Below are 22,687 nucleotides of genomic sequence, written 5' to 3' on the forward strand. Positions count from 1 at the left end.
GCCCAGTGTACAAGGTGAGATGAGATCACATTAGTGAGGGCACAAACCCACCGCGCTAACATCCCCGCCCACATAGCCCAGAGTACAAGGTGAGACAAGATCACATTAGTGAGTAGACAAACCCACCACACTAACATCTCTGTCCACAGAGCCCAGAGTACAAGGTGAGACGAGATCACATTAGTGAGTGCACAAACCCACTGCACTAACATCCCCACCCACAGAGCCCAGTGTACAAGGTGAGATGAGATCACATTAGTGAGTGCACAAACCCACTGAACTAACATCTCTGCCCACCGAGGCCAGAGTACAAGGTGAGATGAGATCACATTAGTGAGTGCACAAACCCACCGCACTAACATCCCTGCCCTCAGAGCCCAGAGCACAAGGTGAGACGAGATCACATTAGTGAGTGCACAGACCCACCGCGCAAACATCCCTGCCCATAGAACCCAGAGCACAAGGTGAGACGAGATCACATTAGTGAGTGTGCAAACCCACCGCTCTAACATCCCTGCCCACAGAGCCCAGAGTACGAGGTGAGACGAGATCTCATTAGTGAGTGCACAAACGCACCGCGCTAACCCCTCCGCCCACAGAGCCCAGTGTACAAGGTGAGACGAGATCACATTAGTGAGTGCACAAACCCGCCATGCTAACATCCCTGCCAACAGAGCCCAGAGCACAAGGTGAGACGAGATCACATTAGTGAGTGCTCAAACCCACCATGCTAACATCCCTGCACACTGAGACCAGAGTACAAGGTGAGACGAGATCACATTAGTGAGTGCTCAAACCCACCCTGCCAACATCCCTGCCCACAGAGCCCAGAGCACAAGGTGAGACGAGATCACTTTAGTGAATGCACAAACCCACTGCGCTAACATCCCTGCCCACAGAGCCCAGAGTACAAGGTGAGACGAGGTCACATTAGTGATTGCTTAAACCCACCGCGCTAACATCCCTACCCACAGAGCCCAGAGCACAAGGTGAGACGAGATTACATTAGTGAGTGCACAAACCCACAGCGCTAACATCCCTGCCCACAGAGCCCAGAACAGAAAGTGAGACGAGATCATATTAGTGAGTGCACAAACCCACAGCACTAACATCCCCACCCACATAGCCCAGTGTACAAGGTGAGATGAGATCACATTAGTGAGGGCACAAACCCACCGCGCTAACATCCCCGCCCACATAGCCCAGAGTACAAGGTGAGACAAGATCACATTAGTGAGTAGACAAACCCACCACACTAACATCTCTGTCCACAGAGCCCAGAGTACAAGGTGAGACGAGATCACATTAGTGAGTGCACAAACCCACTGCACTAACATCCCCACCCACAGAGCCCAGTGTACAAGGTGAGATGAGATCACATTAGTGAGTGCACAAACCCACCGTGCTAACCTCCTCACCCACAGAGCCAAGTGTACAAGGTGAAACGAGATCACATTAGTGAGTGCACAAACCCACTGCACTAACATCCCCACCCACAGAGCCCAGTGTACAAGGTGAGACGAGATCACATTAGTGAGGGCTCAAATCCACCATGCTAACATCCCTGCCCACAGAGCCCAGAGCACAAGGTGAGACGAGATCACATTAGTGAGTGTGCAAACCCACCGCGCTAACATCCCTGCCCACAGAGCCCAGAGTACAAGGTGAGACGAGATCACATTAGTGAGTGCACAAACCCACTGAACTAACATCTTGCCCACAGAGGCCAGAGTACAAGGTGAGATGAGATCACATTAGTGAGTGCACAAACCCACCGCACTAACATCCCTGCCCTCAGAGCCCAGAGCACAAGGTGAGACGAGATCACATTAGTGAGTGCTCAAACCCACTATGCTAACATCCCTTCCGACAGAGCCCAGAGCACAAGGTGAGACGAGATCACATTAGTGAGTGCACAAACCCACTGAACTAACATCTTGCCCACAGAGGCCAGAGTACAAGGTGAGATGAGATCACATTAGTGAGTGCACAAACCCACCGCACTAACATCCCTGCCCACAGAGCCCAGAGTGAAAGATGGGATGAGATCACATTAGTGAGTGCATCAACCCACCGCACTAACATACCTGCCCACAGAGCCCAGAGCGCAAGATGGGATGAGATCACATCCACCGCGCGAACATCCCTCTACACAGAACCCAGAGTAAAGGTGAGACGAGATCACATTAGTGAGTGCACAAACGCACCGCGCTAACCCCTCCGCCCACAGAGCCCAGTGTACAAGGTGAGAAGAGATCACATTAGTGAGTGCACAAACCCACCATGCTAACATCCCTGCCCACAGAGCCCAGAGCACAAGGTGAGACGAGATCACATTAGTGAGTGCACAAACCCACCAAACTAACATCCCTGCCCTTAGAGCCCAGAGTACGAGTTGAGACGAGATCACATTAGTGAGTGCACAAACCCACTGCACTAACACCCCCACCCACAGAGCCCAGTGTACAAGGTGAGATGATATCACATTAGTGAGTGCACAAACCCACCGTGCTAACATCCCTGCCCCCAGAGCCCAGAGCACAAGGTAAGATGAGATCACATTAGTGAGTGCACAAATCCACCATGCTAACATCCCTGCCCACAGAAACCAGAGCACAAGGTGAGACGAGATCACATTAGTGAGTGCACAAACCCACTGAACTAACATCTCTGCCCACAGAGGCCAGAGTACAAGGTGAGATGAGATCACATTAGTGAGTGCACAAACCCACCGTGCTAACATCCCTACCCACAGAGTCCAGAGTACAAGGTGAGACGAGGTCACATTAGTGAGTACACAAACCCACTGCGCTAACATCCCTGCCCACAGAGCCCAGAGTACAAGGTGAGACGAGGTCACATTAGTGATTGCTCAAACCCAACGCGCTAACATCCCTGCCCACAGAGCCCAGAGCACAAGGTGAGACGAGATCACATTAGTGAGTGCACAAACCCACCAAACTAACATCCCTGCCCTTAGAGCCCAGAGTACGAGTTGAGACGAGATCACATTAGTGAGTGCACAAACCCACTGCACTAACATCCCCACCCACAGAGCCCAGTGTACAAGGTGAGATGATATCACATTAGTGAGTGCACAAACCCACCGTGCTAACATCCCTGCCCCCAGAGCCCAGAGCACAAGGTAAGATGAGATCACATTAGTGAGTGCACAAACCCACCATGCTAACATCCCTGCCCACAGAAACCAGAGCACAAGGTGAGACGAGATCACATTAGTGAGTGCACAAACCCACTGAACTAACATCTCTGCCCACAGAGGCCAGAGTACAAGGTGAGATGAGATCACATTAGTGAGTGCACAAACCCACAACACTAACATCCCTGCCCTCAGAGCCCAGAGCACAAGGTGAGATCTGATCACATTAGTGAGTGCACACATCCACTGTGCTAACATCCCTGCCCACAGAGCCCAGAGCACAAGGTGAGAAGAGATCACATTAGTGAGTGCATAAACCCACTTCTCTAACATCCCTGCCCAGAGGACCCAGAGCACAAGGTGATACGAGATCACATTAGTGAGTGCACAGACCCACCACGCAAACATCCCTGCCCACAGAACCCAGAGCACAAGGTGAGACGAGATCACATTAGTGAGTGCACAAACGCACCGCGCTAACCCCTCCGCCCACAGAGCCAAGTGTACAAGGTGAGACGAGATCACATTAGTGAGTGCACAAACCCACCATGCTAACATCCCTGCCCACAGAGCCCAGAGCACAAGGTGAGACGAGATCACATTAGTGAGTGCACAAACCCACCGCGCTAACATCCCTACCCACAGAGCCAAGTGTACAAGGTGAGACGAGATCACATTAGTGAGTGCGCAAACCCACCGCGCTAACATCCCTGCCCACAGAGCCCAGAACAGAAAGTGAGACGAGATCACATTAGTGAGTGCACAAACCCACTGCACTAACATCCCCACCCACAGAGCCAGTGTACAAGGTGAGATGAGATCACATTAGTGAGTGCACAAACCCACCGTGCTATCATCCCTGCCCACAGAACACAGTGTACAAGGTGAGACGAAATCACATTAGTGAGTGCACAAACCCACTAGTCTAACATCCCTGCCCACAGAGCCCAGAGTACAAGGTGAGACGAGATCACATGAGTGAGTGCACAAACACACCGCGCCAACACCCCTGCCCACAGAGCCAAGAGCACAAGGTGAGACGAGATCACATTAGTGAGTGCACAAACACACCGCGCCAACACCCCTGCCCACAGAGCCAAGAGCACAAGGTGAGACGAGATCACATTAGTGAGTGCACAAACCCAACGCGCTAACATCCCCGCCCACATAGCCCAGAGTACAAGGTGAGACAAGATCACATTAGTGAGTAGACAAACCCACCACACTAACATCTCTGTCCACAGAGCCCAGAGCACAAGGTGAGACGAGATCACATTAGTGAGTGCGCAAACCCACCGCGCTAACATCCCTGCCCACAGAGCCAAGAACAGAAAGTGAGACGAGATCACATTAGTGAGTGCACAAACCCACTGCACTAACATCCCCACCCACAGAGCCAGTGTACAAGGTGAGATGAGATCACATTAGTGAGTGCACAAACCCACCGTGCTATCATCCCTGCCCACAGAACACAGTGTACAAGGTGAGACGAAATCACATTAGTGAGTGCACAAACCCACTAGTCTAACATCCCTGCCCACAGAGCCCAGAGTACAAGGTGAGACGAGATCACATGAGTGAGTGCACAAACCCACTACGCTAACATCCCTGCCCACAAAGCCCAGAGTACAAGGTGACACGAGATCCCATTAGTGAGTGCACAATTGCACCGCAGTAAATCCTTGCCTACAGAGTCAGAGTACACAGTGAGACGAAATCACATTAGTGAGCGCATAGACCCACTGTGCCAACATCCCTGCCCACAGAGCCCAGAGTACAAGGTGAGAGGAGATCACATTAGTGAGTGCACAAACCAAATACGCTAACATCTCTGACCACAGAGCCCAGAGCACAAAGTGAGAGGAGATAACGTTAGTGAGTGCACAAACCCACCGCGCTAACATCCCTGCCCTCAGAGGCCAGAGTATAAGGTGAGACGAGATCACATTAGTGAGTGCACAAACCCACGGCGCTAACATCCCTGTCCACAGAGCCCAGAGCACAAGATGAGACGAGATCACATTATGTAGTGCACAAACCCACCGCGCTAACATCCCTGCCCACAGAGCCCGAGCCCAGAGCACAAGGTGAGAGGAGATCACATTAGTGAGTGCACAAACCCATTACGCTAACATCCCTGCCCACAGAGCCCAGAGTACAAGGTGAGACGAAATCAAATTAGTGAGTGCACAAACCCATTACGCTAACATCCCTGCCCACAGAGCCCAGAGTACAAGGTGAGACGAAATCACATTAGTGAGTGCACAAACCCACTACGCTAACATCCCTGCCCACAAAGCCCACAGTACAAGGTGACACGAGATCACATTAATGAGTGCACAAACGCACCGCACTAACATCCTTGCCTACAGAGTCAGAGTACAAGGTGAGAAAAGTTCACATTAGTGAGTGCACAAACCCACTACACTAACATCCCCGCCCACAGAGCCCTGTGTACAAGGTGAGAGGAGATCACATGAGTGAGTGCGCAAACCCACTGCACTAACATCCCTGCCCACAGAGCCCAGAGCACAAGGTGAGAGGAGTTCGCATTAGTGAGTGCACAAACCCACCATGCTAACATCCCTGCCCACAGTGGTCATTGTACAAGGTGAGACAAGATCACATTAGTGAGTGCGCAAATCCATTAACATCCCTGCCCACAGAGCCCAGAGCACAAGGTGAGACGAGATCACATTAGTGAGTGCACAAACCCACCGCACTAACATCCCTGCCCACAGAGCCCAGAGTACAAGGTGAGACAAGATCACATTAGTGAGTGCACAAACCCACTAATATCCCTGCCCACAAAGCCCAGAGTACAAAGTGAGACGAGATCACATGAGTGAGTGCACAAACCCGCCGCGCTAACATCCCAGCCAACAGAGCCCACAGTACAAGGTGAGAGGAGATCCCATTAGTGAGTGCACAAACCCACCGCACTAACATTCCTGCCCTCAGAGCCCAGAGTACGAGGTGAGACGAGATCACATTAGTGAGTGCACAAACCCACTAACATCCCTGCCCACAAAGCCCAGAGTACAAAGTGAGATGAGATCACATGAGTGAGTGCACAAACCCACTACGCTAACATCCCTGCCCACAGAGCCCAGAGTACAAGGTGAGACAAAATCACATTAGTGAGTGCACAAACCCACTAGGCTAACATCCCTGCCCACAAAGCCCAGACTACAAAGTGAGACAAGATCACATTAGTGAATGCACAAACCCACTAATATCCCTGACCAGAGAGCCTAGAGCACAAGGTGAGACAAGATCACATTAGTGAGTGCACAAACCCACCGCACTAACATTCCTGCCCTCAGAGCCCAGAGTACAAGGTGAGATGAGATCACATTAGTGAGTGCACAAACCCACTACGCTAACATCCCTGCCCACACAGCCCAGAGTACAAGGTGAGACAAAATCACATTAGTGAGTGCACAAACCCACTAGGCTAACATCCCTGCCCACAAAGCCCAGAGTACAAGGTGAAACGAAATCACATTACTGAGTGCACAAACCCACTAGTCTAACTTTCCTGCTGACAGAGCGCAGAGTACACAGTGAGACGAAATCACATTAGTGAGCTCATAGACCCACTGTGCCAACATCCCTGCCCACAGAGCCCAGAGTACAAGGTGAGAGGAGATTACATTAGTGAGTGCACAAACCTACTACGCTAACATCCCTGACCACAGAGCCCAGAGCACAAAGTGAGAGGAGATAACGTTAGTGAGTGCACAAACCCACCGCGCTAACATCCCTGCCCTCAGAGGCCAGAGTATAAGGTGAGACGAGATCACATTAGTGAGTGCACAAACCCACGGCGCTAACATCCCTGCCCACAGAGCCCAGAGCACAAGATGAGACGAGATCACATTATGTAGTGCACAAACCCACCGCGCTAACATCCCTGCCCACAGAGCCCAGAGCACAAGGTGAGACGAGATCACTTTATTGAGTGCACAAACCCACCGCGCCAACACCCCTGCCCACAGAGCCCAGAGCACAAGGTGAGACGAGATCACATTAGTGAGTACACAAACCCACCGCACTAACATCCCTGCCCACAAAGCCCTTAGTACAAGGTGAGACAAGATCACATTAGTGAGTGTACAAACCCACCGTGCTAACATCCCGCCCACAGAGGCCAGAGTACAGGGTGAGACAAGATCACATTAGTGAGTGCACAAACCCACCGCACTAACATCCCTGCCCACAGAACCCAGAGTACAAGGTGAGACGAGATCACATTAGTGAGTGCACAAACCCACCACAATAATATCCCTGCCCACAGAGGCCAGAGTACAAGGTGAGATGAGATCACATTAGTGAGTGCATAAACCCACTGCACTAACATCCCTGCCCAGAGGACCCAGAGCACAAGCTGAGAGGAGATCATATTAGTGAGTGCGCAAACACACCGCACTAACATCCCTGCCCACAGAGCCCAGAGTAGAAGGTGAGACGAGATCGCATTAGTGAGTGCACAAACCCACTGTGCTAACATCACTGCCCACAGAAGCCAGAGTAGAAAGTGAGAGGAGATCGCATTAGTGAGTGCACAAACCCACTGCACTAACATCCCCGCCCAAAGAGCCCAGAGCACAAGGTGAGACGAGATCACATTACTCACTGCACACAGCCACTGCCCTAACTTCCCTGCCCACAGAGTCCAGAGTACAAGGTGAGACGAGATCACATTAGTGAGTGCACAAACCCACTGCGCTAATATCCCTGCCCACTGGGCCCAGAACACAAGGTGAGAAGAGATCACATTAGTGAGTGCTCAAACCCACCGTGCTACCATCCCTGCCCACAGAGCCCAGAGTACAAGGTGAGAAGAGATCACATTAGTGAGTGCACAAACCCACCGTGCCAACACCCCTGCCCACAGAGCCCAGAGCACAAGGTGAGACGAGATCACATTAGTGAATGCACAACCCACTGTGCTAACATACCTGCCCACAGAGCCCAGAGTACAAGGTGAGACGAGATCACATTTGTGAGTGCATAAACCCACCGCACTAACATCCCTGTCCACAGAACCCAGAGTACAAGGTGAGACGAGATCACATTAGTGAGTGCACAAACCCACCGTACTAACATCCCTGTCCACAGAACCCAGAGCACAAGGTGAGACGAGATCACATTAGTGAGTGTACAAACCCACCGTGCTAACATCCCGCCCACAGAGGCCAGAGTACAGGGTGAGACGAGATCACAATAGTGAGTGCACAAACCCACCGCACTAACATCCCTGCCCACAGAACCCAGAGTACAAGGTGAGACGAGATCACAATAGTGAGTGCACAAACCCACCACGCTAACATCCCTGCCCATATAGCCCAGAGTACAAGGTGTGACAAGATCACATTAGTGAGTGCATTTCCCACCGCACTAACATCACTTCCCACTGATCCCAGAGCACAAGGTGACACGAGATCACATTAATGAGTGCACAAACCCACCGTGCTAACATCCCTGCCCACAGAGCCCAGAGTACTTGGTGAGACGAGATCACATTAGTGAGTGCACAAACCCACCAGGCTAACATCCCCAACCAAAGAGCCCAGAGAACAAGGTGAGATGAGATCACATTAGTGAGTGCACAAACCCACTGCGCTAACATCCCTGCCCACAGATCCCAGTGTACACGGTGAGACGAGATCACATTAGTGAGTGCACAAACCCACCGCGCTAACATCCCCACCCAAAGAACCCAGAGCACAAGGTGAGATGAGATCACATTAGTGAGTGCACAAACCCACTGCGCTAAGATCCCTGCCCACTGGGCCGAGAGCACAAGGTGGGAGGAGGTCACATTAGTGAGTGCATAAACCCACTGCGCTAACATCCCTGCCCACAGAGCCCAGAGTACAAGGTGAGACGAGATCACATTAGTGATAGCACAAACCCACCGTGCTAACATCCCTGCCCACAGAGCCCAGAGCACAAGGTGAGAAGAGATCACCTTAGTGAGTGCATAAACCCACTGCACTAACATCCCTGCCCAGAGTACCCAGAGCACAAGGTGAGACGAGATCACATTAGTGAGAGCACCAACCCACCGCAATAACATCCCTTCCCACATAGAACAGAGTACAAGGTGAGACGAGATCACTTTAGTGAGTGCACAAACACACTGCGCTAACATCCCTGCCCACAGAGCCCAGAGTACAAGGTGAGACGAGATAACATTAGTGAGTGAACAAACCCACCGGGCTAACATCCCGCCCAAAGAACCCGGAGCACAAGGTGAGACGAGATCACATAAGTGAGTGCACAAACGCACCACACTAAATCCTTGCCTACAGAGTCAGAGTACAAGGTGAGAAAAGATCACATTAGTGAGTGCACAAACCCACTGCGCTAACATCACTGCCCACAGAGCCCAGAGTACAAGGTGTGAGGAGATCACATTAGTGAGTGCACAAACCCACTGCACTAACATCCCTGTCCAATGGGCCCAGAGCACAAGGTGAGAAGAGATCACATTAGTGAGTGTGCAAACCCACAGCACTAACATCCCTGCCCACAGAGCCCAGAGTAGAATGTGAGACGAGATCACATTGATGAGTGCACAAACCCACCAACATCGCTGCCCTCAGAGCCCAGCGTACAAGGTGAGACGATATCACATGTGTGAGTGCACAAACCCACTACGCTAACATCCCTGCCCACAAAGCCCGATTACAAGGTGACACGAGATCACATTAGTGAGTGCACAAACGCACCACACTAAATCCTTGCCTACAGAGTCGGAGTACAAGGTGAGAAAAGATCACATTAGTGAGTGCACAAACCCACTGTGCTAACATCACTGCCCAAAGAGCCCAGAGTACAAGGTGTGAGGAGATCACATTAGTGAGTGCACAAACCCACTGCGCTAACATCCCTGTCCAGTGGGCCCAGAGCACAAGGTGAGACGAGATCACATTAGTGAGAGCACCAACCCACCGCACTGACATCCCTGCCCACAGAGCCCAGAGTACAAGATGTGACGAGATGACATTAGTTAGTGCACAAACCCACCGTGCTAACATCCCTGCCCAAAGATCCCAGAGTACAAGGTGAGACGAGATCACATTAGTGAGTGCACAAACCCACTGCGCAAACATCCCTGCCTTCAGAGAACAGAGTACAAGGTGAGACGAGATCACATTAGTGAGGGCACAAACCCACCGTGCTAACATCCCTGCCCACTGGGCCCAGAGCACAAGGTGAGAAGAGATCACATTAGGAGTGCATATACCCACTGCGCTAACATCCCTGCCCAGAGGATCCAGAGCACAAGGTGAGACGAGATCACATTAGTGAGAGCACCAACTCACCGCGCTAACATCCCCGCCGACAGAGAACAGAGTACAAGGTGAGACGAGATCACATTAGTGAGTGCGCAAACCCACCACACTAACATCCCCGCCCTCAGAGCCCAGAGTACAAGGTGAGAGGAGGTCACATTAGTGAGTGCTCAAACCCACCGCGCTAACATCCCTGTCCACAGGACCCAGAGTACAAGGTGAGAGGAGGTCACATTAGTGAGTGCACAAACCCACCGCGATAACATCCCTGCCCACAGAGCCCAGAGTACAAGGTAGGACGAGGTCACATTAGTGAGTGCACAAACCCACCGCGCTAACATCTCTGCCCAAAATCGGCCAGTGTACAAGGTGAGACGAGATCACATTAGTGAGTGCACAAACCCACCGCGATAACATCCCTGCCCACAGAGCCCAAAGTACAAGGTGAGACGAGATCGCATTAATGAGTGCACACACCCACCGCGCTAACATCCCTGCCCACAAAGCCCAGAACAGAAAGTGAGACGAGATCACATTAGTAAGTGCACAAACCCACAGCACTAACATCCCCACCCACATAGCCCAGTGTACAAGGTGAGATGAGATCACATTAGTGAGTGCACAAACCCACCGCGCTAACATCCCCGCCCAGATAGCCCAGTGTACAAGATGGGACGAGATCACATTAGTTAGTGCACAAACCCACCGTGCTAACATCCCTGCCCACAGAGCCCAGAGTACAAGGTGAGACGAGATCACCTTAGTGAGTGTTCAAACCCACCGCGCTAACATCCCAGCCCACAGAGCCCAGAGTACAAGGTGAGACAAGATCACATTAGTGAGTAGACAAACCCACCGCATTAACATCCCTGCCCACAGAGCCCAGAGTACAAGATGGGACGAGATCACATTAGTTAGTGCACAAACCCACCGTGCTAACATCCCTGCCCACAGAGCCCAGAGTACAAGGTGAGACGAGATCACCTTAGTGAGTGTTCAAACCCACCGCGCTAACATCCCAGCCCACAGAGCCCAGAGTACAAGGTGAGACGAGATCACATTAGTGAGTGCACAAACCCACCATGCTAGCATTCCTGCCCACAGAGCTCAGAGCACAAGGTGAGACGAGATCACATTAGTGAGTGCACAAACCCACTGCGCAAACATCCCTGCCTTCAGAGAACAGAGTACAAGGTGAGACGAGATCACATTAGTGAAGGCACAAACCCACCGCGCTAACATCCCTGCCCACTGGGCCCAGAGCACAAGATGAGAAGAGATCACATTAGGAGTGCATAAACCCACTGCGCTAACATCCCTGCCCTGAGGATCCAGAGCACAATGTGAGACGAGATCACATTAGTGAGAGCACCAACTCACCGCGCTAACATCCCCGCCGACAGAGAACAGAGTACAAGGTGAGACGAGATCACATTAGTGAGTGCACAAACCCACTAACATTACTGCCCAGAGAGCCCAGAGTACAAGGTGAGAGGAGGTCACATTAGTGAGTGCGCAAACTCACCACACTAACATCCCTGCCCACAGACCCTAGAGTACAAGGTGAGAGGAGGTCACATTAGTGAGTGCTCAAACCCACCGCCTTAACATCCCTGCTCATAGAGCCCAGAGTACAAGGTGAGAGGAGGTCACATTAGTGAGTGCGCAAACTCACCACACTAACATCCCTGCCCACAGAGCCCAGAGTACAAGGTGAGAGGAGGTCACATTAGTGAGTGCACAAACCCACCGCGCTAACATCCCTGCCCACAGAGCCCAGAGCACAAGGTGACACGAGATCACATTAGTGAGTGCACAAATAGACTGTACTAAATCCTTGCCTACAGAGTGAGAGTACAAGGTGAGAAAAGATCACATTAGTGAGTGCACAAACCCACCGCAATAACATCCCTGCCCACAGAGCCCAGAGTACAAGGTGGGACGAGGTCACATTAGTGAGTGCACAAACCCACCGCGCTAACATCTCTGCCCAAAATCGGCCATGGTACAAGGTGAGACGAGATCACATTAGTGAGTGCACAAACCCATCGCGCTCACATCCCTGACCACAGAGCCCAGAGTACAAGGTGAGAGGAGATCACATTAGTGAGTGCACAAACCCACCACGCTAACATCCCTGCCCACAGAGCCCAGAGTACAAGGTGAGACGAGATCACATTAGTGAGTGCATTTCCCACCATACTAACATCACTGCCCACAGATCCCAGAGCACAAGGTGAGACGAGATCACATTAGTGAGTGCACAAACGCACCGCGCTAACCCCTCCGCCCACAGAGCCCAGTGTACAAGGTGAGAAGAGATCACATTAGTGAGTGCACAAACCCACCATGCTAACATCCCTGCCCACAGAGCCCAGAACACAAGGTGAGACGAGATCACATTAGTGAGTGCACAAACCCACCGAACTAACATCCCTGCCCTTAGAGCCCAGAGTACGAGTTGAGACGAGATCACATTAGTGAGTGCACAAACCCACTGCACTAACATCCCCACCCACAGAGCCCAGTGTACAAGGTGAGATGATATCACATTAGTGAGTGCACAAACCCACCGTGCTAACATCCCTGCCCCCAGAGCCCAGAGCACAAGGTGAGATGAGATCACATTAGTGAGTGCACAAACCCACCATGCTAACATCCCTGCCCACAGAAACCAGAGCACAAGGTGAGACGAGATCACATTAGTGAGTGCACAAACCCACTGAACTAACATCTCTGCCCACAGAGGCCAGAGTACAAGGTGAGATGAGATCACATTAGTTTGTGCACAAACCCACAACACTAACATCCCTGCCCTCAGAGCCCAGAGCACAAGGTGAGATCTGATCACATTAGTGAGTGCACACAACCACTGTGCTAACATCCCTGCCCACAGAGCCCAGAGCACAAGGTGAGAAGAGATCACATTAGTGAGTGCATAAACCCACTTCTCTAACATCCCTGCCCAGAGGACCCAGAGCACAAGGTGATACGAGATCACATTAGTGAGTGCACAGACCCACCGCGCAAACATCCCTGCCCACAGAACCCAGAGCACAAGGTGAGACGAGATCACATTAGTGAGTGCACAAACGCACCGCGCTAACCCCTCCGCCCACAGAGCCAAGTGTACAAGGTGAGACGAGATCACATTAGTGAGTGCACAAACCCACCATGCTAACATCCCTGCCCACAGAGCCCAGAGCACAAGGTGAGACGAGATCACATTAGTGAGTGCACAAACCCACCGCGCTAACATCCCTGCCCACAGAGTCCAGAGTACAAGGTGAGACGAGGTCACATTAGTGAGTACACAAACCCACTGCGCTAACATCCCTGCCCACAGAGCCCAGAGCACAAGGTGAGACGAGATCATTTTAGTGAGTGCATTTCCCACAGCACTAACATCACTGCCCACAGATCCCAGAGCACAATGTGAGACGAGATCACATTAGTGAGTGCACAAACACACCGCGCCAACACCCCTGCCCACAGAGCCAAGAGCACAAGCTGAGACGAGATCACATTAGTGAGTGCACAAACCCACCGCGCTAACATCCCCACCCACATAGCCCAGAGTACAAGGTGAGACGAGGTCACATTAGTGAGTACACAAACCCACTGCGCTAACATCCCTGCCCACAGAGCCCAGAGTACAAGGTGAGACGAGATCACATTAGTGAGTGCACAAACCCACTGCGCTAACATCCCCACCCACATAGCCCAGAGTACAAGGTGAGACAAGATCACATTAGTGAGTAGACAAACCCACCACACTAACATCTCTGTCCACAGAGCCCAGAGCACAAGGTGAGACGAGATCACATTAGTGAGTGCGCAAACCCACCGCGCTAACATCCCTGCCCACAGAGCCCAGAACAGAAAGTGAGACGAGATCACATTAGTGAGTGCACAAACCCACTGCACTAACATCCCCACCCACAGAGCCAGTGTACAAGGTGAGATGAGATCACATTAGTGAGTGCACAAACCCACCGTGCTATCATCCCTGCCCACAGAACACAGAGCACAAGGTGAGACGAGATCACATTAGTGAGTGCACAAACCCACTGAACTAACATCTCTGCCCACAGAGGCCAGAGTACAAGGTGAGATGAGATCACATCAGTGAGTGCACAAACCCACCGCACTAACATCCCTGCCCTCAGAGCCCAGAGCACAAGGTGAGAAGAGATCACATTAGTGAGTGCATGAACCCACTTCTCTAACATCCCTGCCCAGAGGCCCCAGAGCACAAGGTGAGACGAGATCACATTAGTGAGTGCACAGACCCACTGTGCAAACATCTCTGCCCACAGAGGCCAGAGTACAAGGTGAGATGAGATCACATTAGTGAGTGCACTAACCCACTGCGCTAACATCCCTGCCCACTGGGCCGAGAGCACAAGGTGGGAGGAGGTCACATTAGTGAGTGCATAAACCCACTGCGCTAACATCCCTGCCCACAGAGCCCAGAGTACAAGGTGAGACGAGATCACCTTAGTGAGTGTTCAAACCCACCGCGCTAACATCCCAGCCCACAGAGCCCAGAGTACAAGGTGAGACGAGATCACATTAGTGAGTGCACAAACCCACCATGCTAGCATTCCTGCCCACAGAGCTCAGAGCACAAGGTGAGACGAGATCACATTAGTGAGTGCACAAACCCACTGCGCAAACATCCCTGCCTTCAGAGAACAGAGTACAAGGTGAGACGAGATCACATTTGTGAAGGCACAAACCCACCGCGCTAACATCCCTGCCCACTGGGCCCAGAGCACAAGATGAGAAGAGATCACATTAGGAGTGCATAAACCCACTGCGCTAACATCCCTGCCCAGAGCATCCAGAGCACAATGTGAGACGAGATCACATTAGTGAGAGCACCAACCCACCGCGCTAACATCCCCGCCGACAGAGAACAGAGTACAAGGTGAGACGAGATCACATTAGTGAGTGCACAAACCCACTAACATTACTGCCCAGAGAACCCAGAGTACAAGGTGAGAGGAGGTCACATTAGTGAGTGAGCAAACTCACCACACTAACATCCCTGCCCACAGACCCCAGAGTACAAGGTGAGAGGAGGTCACATTAGTGAGTGCTCAAACCCACCGCCTTAACATCCCTGCTCATAGAGCCCAGAGTACAAGGTGAGAGGAGGTCACATTAGTGAGTGCGCAAACTCACCACACTAACATCCCTGCCCACAGAGCCCAGAGTACAAGGTGAGAGGAGGTCACATTAGTGAGTGCACAAACCCACCGCGCTAACATCCCTGCCCACAGAGCCCAGAGCACAAGGTGACACGAGATCACATTAGTGAGTGCACAAACAGACTGTACTAAATCCTTGCCTACAGAGTCAGAGTACAAGGTGAGAAAAGATCACATTAGTGAGTGCACAAACCCACCGCAATAACATCCCTGCCCACAGAGCCCAGAGTACAAGGTGGGACGAGGTCACATTAGTGAGTGCACAAACCCACCGCGCTAACATCTCTGCCCAAAATCGGCCATGGTACAAGGTGAGACGAGATCACATTAGTGAGTGCACAAACCCATCGTGCTCACATCCCTGACCACAGAGCCCAGAGTACAAGGTGAGAGGAGATCACATTAGTGAGTGCACAAACCCACCACGCTAACATCCCTGCCCACAGAGCCCAGAGTACAAGGTGAGACGAGATCACATTAGTGAGTGCATTTCCCACCGCACTAACATCACTGCCCACAGATCCCAGAGCACAAGGTGAGATGAGGTCACATTAGTGAGTACACAAACCCACTGCGCTAACATCCCTGTACACAGAACCCAGAGTACAAGGTGAGACGAGATCACATTAGTGAGTGCACAAACGCACCGCGCTAACCCCTCCGCCCACAGAGCCCAGTGTACAAGGTGAGAAGAGATCACATTAGTGAGTGCACAAACCCACCATGCTAACATCCGTGCCCACAGAGCTCAGAGCACAAGGTGAGACGAGATCACATTAGTGAGTCCTCAAAACCACCATGCTAACATCCCTCCCAACAGAGCCCAGAACACAAGGTGAGACGAGATCACATTAGTGAGTGCACAAACCCACCGAACTAACATCCCTGCCCTTAGAGCCCAGAGTACGAGTTGAGACGAGATCACATTAGTGAGTGCACAAACCCACTGCACTAACATCCCCACCCACAGAGCCCAGTGTACAAGGTGAGATGATATCACATTAGTGAGTGCACAAACCCACCGTGCTAACATCCCCGCCCACAGAGCCCAGTGTACAAGGTGAGATGAGATCACATTAGTGAGTGCACAAACCCACCATGCTAACATCCCTGCCCACAGAAACCAGAGCACAAGGTGAGACGAGATCACATTAGTGAGTGCACAAACCCACTGAACTAACATCTCTGCCCACAGAGGCCAGAGTACAAGGTGAGATGAGATCACATTAGTGAGTGCACAAACCCACAACTGAAGTGGGAGAATGGAGGAAACGGCTCCCAACGATCATCTCCCACCCTTGGCCTAGAGGATCACGGCCCAGACACCCACCACGAGAAGAGTTCGCCCATATCCCAGATGATCAAGTGCCCTGGTACAGAAACATACGGATGTGCCCACCCGCGTGCCCGCCAGCCTGCCGTACCCTTGCCGGTGCCTGCGGCATGGAGGGACTCGACTGAGCCATCGAGCACTATGTCAACACGTCGTTAGAGATGCCATGACGACTCAGCCAGCGGACAGAATACCCGTGCAACATATACACTGGACTTTCCTACACCAAACCACACGAAGAACATACTCAGTGCTATGACGTAGGTGACGGACACACCCACAGACGCGCATCTTTATTATTTTTCACTTAGGCATCTTAAAATGAAGAAACGCAAGACGCACAATGAACTCATCTTAAAGCTTGCTTACGCTTCTCCTAAACCCATGTGCAACTACGAAAGGACATAATGAAGGCACGACAATATGGACAAGGCAATACGGCACCACAACCTAAAGCGCCTGTGTACCAAACAGCCCCGCCTATACACCAGGCCCAAGTAGGCCTCAAGCAAGAGTTTCCATGAACATTGAATGAGCAAGAGTACAGTTGCTGATCCCGCAGAATGAGCCCGGCTAAAGCAGACAGTCAAGGGCACGATGTTGCTAATTCGCATGCCACAAGTCTACACCAAGGTCGCCCTGCAATTAAGCGAAGCGCACAGGGGAAAATGCAATATTAATTGTGCAGAATTATGCCTCAAACACGGTCCCACCTCACGTGACCAAGCCGAACTTGACGGAGTGCCAGGTCCGGGAGGGGAGAGAGGCGCCTGGGTACCCCGCTTCAAAGGCCCTGGCAGATACAAGCGAGCGTCTCAAAGGACATCTGCAGAGGTGGGAGTAACCGGCCTTCCAGCATACAAATAAATCTCACATTGTCTACACATATCACTAGTGAAACATTGTTGCAATTGACAGGTGCACCGCGAGCTGGGAACAGCGATGGTCCCAGATTGGGGGGCTTGTGTGTGGGCCAATCAGAACATGGAGCTCTTATCACTGACGCCACTAACATTGACCAATCCTCAGAGGTCTCCATGTAACAATTTTCATGTATCAATTTGTAGGGACAACCCAAATATACCACCTGACTAACCCGCGTCCACTAATAACGCTCTCTATACGTGTGCTATACTAACCCTACCACTCGAGGAACCAATCCAGAGTGGCGATAGGTTTTTTGCTAAACTTTCTCAGGTGACGCAAGTAGCGCGTCACACCAAGGTAAAAAGGGCCTGCGAGCCCACGGTAAAGTGAGAGTGTCAGGACGGACGCGTACGTTCCTTGACCCATCCCTGCCGTTTGTTCAATAAACAGCAGAACCACCTTGCTTCTTGTGTGTGCCTCATACTCATTTTTGGGATAACACGGGAGGAGTTGGGGCCTCCCTGCCCGGAGGTCCGCGGACGGCTCTGCCGGCCCCGGGAGAATTTCCCCCCGACAAGTTGGAGGCACTGCTGAGATCTGTTTGAGGTCTGCTTTTATTTTTATTTTTCCGAGTGCCCCTGTTGCTGGGAGGCCTGGCGGCGCGGCCCCCTCTGCCGCCGCCCCCTTTTGAGGACTACAGGACCATCGCGGAGCTGCGAGAAGACCGGACAGCGCAATCCGGATATTGGCCTTCGGGAGCCGGTTGAGAAGTATCCCGCCCGCGGTTGGCGAGTGTCCAGACGTGGTCCAGACGAGGGGAGGTGGCGAGCCGCTTGGAGGGGTGCACGCGGTCGGGCGGCCCCACATCAAGAGCACTTGGTGAGTATGCCACGCACAACAAACAATGTGGAATTGAATGAGGGAAGCGGGAGGTGTTACACAGGCACGCGGCGAAGGTTTGACAAATTAGCGTTGGCATTGAATGAATGGTAGCTGGACAAGTGCGAGAGCAGTCCGCTACGTTACGGGAGAAGAGGGGGCGGAGCACGAAAATATCACGTGCAGCCGCACGGAGACACTGATTGGTTAGGTCGCGACCACGTGTATGGATATGGGTGCGTGCGCGGTTTCCTACGATTTGGTGATTATTTATCAATGAGTAGATGAGGATCCCTATTGATCGAGCAGGAAACTCGATAGGTAGATTACGTTTCCCTGTAGATGGTAGCTTGCTGGTTGCCTAATACGGAAGATAATTGGCTGGTTAAGCCCTCCTGTCGAGGGGCGTATCACACGCGAGGCGACGCAGCTGTCGCAGTCCGATTATATTGTTTGATTACCTTGTTCCAGGCGTGACAGGAAGACAGCTGTGGGGTCAAAGGGGGGGGATTACGAATATATTTTGAAGTTTTTAAGAATTTGCCGAATATTTTGAAGTTTTCAGAATTGCCAGTAAGTTTGGAAAAGATTGGTGACGTCACCAGTAGGGCTTTCTTTTCATAGGATATATCAAATATAAGGCACACTTATCGCTTTTAAAAGAGGAAAGGAGTGGAAACGGAGGTAAAAGTACTGAACTGGCCAGGGGAGACGTCAGGAGGAGGGGGCGTGGCTGTGCACGGAGAACGCCGACCACGGCGGGTATAAGGGAGGGGGAGCAAGTAGGGTGGCGGTATAGGAGCACAGACAAGGGGCACACAGCCGCAGAGGGCTACGTGCGCCTCGGCCGCAGGGGGCCGTAAAGGTGGAAAAAGGAAGGAGGGAATATTGCAATGTGAACGATATACATTATTGTTGGATTATGACAAAAGGCTATAAATTATAGAGAGAAACTTATCAAGTATAGCATTGAATGGACACAGGGGACGGACAACAAAATGACGACACCATGGCCACCCAATGGTAGTTTCGACCCGTATATCCAACATTCACTATTGACCCATCTGCATAACACCTACAAGGGGAAGAAGTTGACTAACCATGTGGAGGTGTTCAACTTATGGAGAATGTTCCAAGGGTCCCGACCAGGACCAAACGGAATGTTTGTTATGGGTGGAACAACAGGGGAAGAGAAGGTTAAGGAAGAGGGGGAAAAAGGAGAAGATGAGAGTGGAAACACACAAAACACGGGAAATGGAGAAGAGAAGAGTAACAATATAGGGGGAAAAGAAATAAAAAGGGAACAGTCAGAAGATATACCCATAGCAAAAGTGGTAAAAACGGAAGGAGGGGGGTTATATCCCCTAACAGAACTACGAGAAATGGTTGAATTAAGGGCGGCTGAAGGGTATTCGAACCCGACGTACAGGCCGCCACCATACACGCCTAGCGCGTCAGGATCAGCCTGTACAAAAAAACGGACAGGAGCGGGAGGGGATGGCGAGGAACAGATACCTGGGATAGGGCAGGATGAGTGGGTAGCTGCGCAGGTATTATTAAAATTACGAAGTTCATTAACGGGAAAGGAGGAAGAGGTAGTGAGGAAGGTAGAGGAGGACGATACTAGGAGGAGCAATGGGATAGGGATAGAGGGAAAAATAAAGGGGGAAGAGCTGTTAAGACAGAAGGAAGAAGTGTTGGAAGAACGGCTAGCAGAACTAAGAGATGAGCAGAATACACTGATAAAACAGCTCGAAAGAGAAGAAAGAGAAAGGGCACGAAAAAGGAAGGAAAACAAGGATGAGCTGGAAAAAATAAAGGAACGAAGTGAGGAGAAAAGGAGGGAAGCAGAAAGGGTGAAGGCAGCAGCAGAAAGGGTATCTAGAGCAGCGCTGCGCAGTAAGAAGAGGGAAGAGGAAGAGGAAGAAGAGAAATTGGAAATATGTAGAAGAAAATTACTATCAGAAACGACAAGGAAATATGAAGAGCGAAGAAGGATAGAGGAAATATTAGAGAAAGAAAGGAGAGATGGGAAAAAGAGAAAGAGGATGAGAGGATGACAGAAAATATTGATATAAAATCATTGGAGGAATATATAAAAGAAAGAGCAGAAATTGATAGAGGTATAGCTATAAGAAATGAAGGAGAGAAAGAAGAAAAGTGGGGGGGGAGAATTAAGTAAGTACATATACAGAGACACAGAAGTGGCAACGACATCACAACAAAGGGGAGCAGCTGGCAAGGTGAGAAATGAAGAATTAAATTTAATTGACCTACAAACAGTAACAATAAAAGGGAAAAAGACGGAGTGGGGGTTGCCGTTAACGGAGGGATTTTGTAGTGAAGAAGAAGAGGTTGAAAGGGAAGGGCGAGTTAGTGGAAGGGAGAGTTTAGATAAACTGTACATAACTAGGACAAATAGAGATTCACCATGGATATGTAGGAGGAAGGAAGAGGAGGAGAGAAGTGAAGAGGATGAGCGAGGGTTAGTAGTTGATGAGATACGTGCAGTTACACCGACATCTCCCCACCCAACATGCTCCACTACCTTACGCTCATTGCGCACATCAGCGCGATCTAATTTGGCGCCATTCCCACGTGACCTGACCCCCTATGCAGGAAAGCTTAGGGACCTTCCTGGACGTAGGCTGAGAGAACACACACACATGCCCATATTAGATAAAGAGAGAATTATGAGAAAAGGACGGGAGGGAGGTGAACAAGATAACTACGATATGAGAATAATGGACGGTGTAAACGAGAGAGAGGAGGAAGAGGGGTGCACAGATGCGATTGTGTGGGACCCCAAGGACAAACAAGGACACGACTTGATGCTACTTCTGGAAAGGGGAGGGGTTAGACCACAATATGTTCCCTGGAAACACGCAGACAAAGAAAATATAAAGTGCAGACTCCCATCACTAAGTGGAGGTGCGGGTAAATGGATATACGAAATGGAAAAGCACATTGCAGGACAGAAGTTGGCGGTGGGAGATGTAAAGGGCGTTTTAATATCAATATTGGGAGATGCAGCGGATGATATCTGGAAGAGGGCAGGCTTCCCCGGGGTAACAATAACAAACACGTCACACGATGGGGCACCTTTCGCAAGCTGCAGGCATGCCCTATGGCAGGCACTAAGAGTACAGTACCCAGACACTTCAGACATAGGGGCAATTACCTCGCGCAAGATGAGGGACAATGAAGATCCTGTTGACTATATCCAGGAAACTCAAGAGAAGTGGCGCATGGAAACTAGAGAGCCGTGGGACAAGACACCAGCAATATTTTACCACATACTAGTACAAGGGCTCCCAGACATAGTACAGAAACAACTGAAGAAAGTGGTGGGGATGGAAGCCAAAGCATGGCCAGAAATACAGCTGACGATAGTGCATCATTGCAGAACGTGGCAAGAGAAGGTAAGACAAAAGGAAGAGGACAGAAAAGCGGAAGAAGCCAAACTAGTTCAGAAAAAACTGAATAAATACACAATGGAAGGAGCATTAATAACGGCACCTCCAACAATGACTCAAAACCCCACACAAGTAGTGGCTGCACAGGATCCCACCCAAATTCAACAATCACTTACTATAGCACAACAGCAACAGCCGCCCCCACAATACACAACGAACATAGGTGGAGCATACCCAACGGCAGGGACAGGGTATTATAATTATAGCAGGGGACGGGGAGGAATGTCAAGAGGAAGAGGATTTGGATATAACACACAACAGCAGGTGGGAGGACTTAGAAACTACTACCCCACCGGACAACCAGTATATCAGGACAACACAGGAAATTTCCCATGGCAAAGTAGGGAACCACCCGTGTGCTGGGTATGTGGGATGGTAGGGCACATGTCACGCACATGTAGAGTAAGACCAGGCACACAATATTGGGATGAACAGGGGCAACAAAGACT

Source organism: Ambystoma mexicanum, chromosome 5q, assembly GCF_040938575.1.
Source record: "Ambystoma mexicanum isolate Mex_15411 chromosome 5q, UKY_AmexF1_1, whole genome shotgun sequence".
NCBI lineage: Eukaryota > Metazoa > Chordata > Amphibia > Caudata > Ambystomatidae > Ambystoma > Ambystoma mexicanum.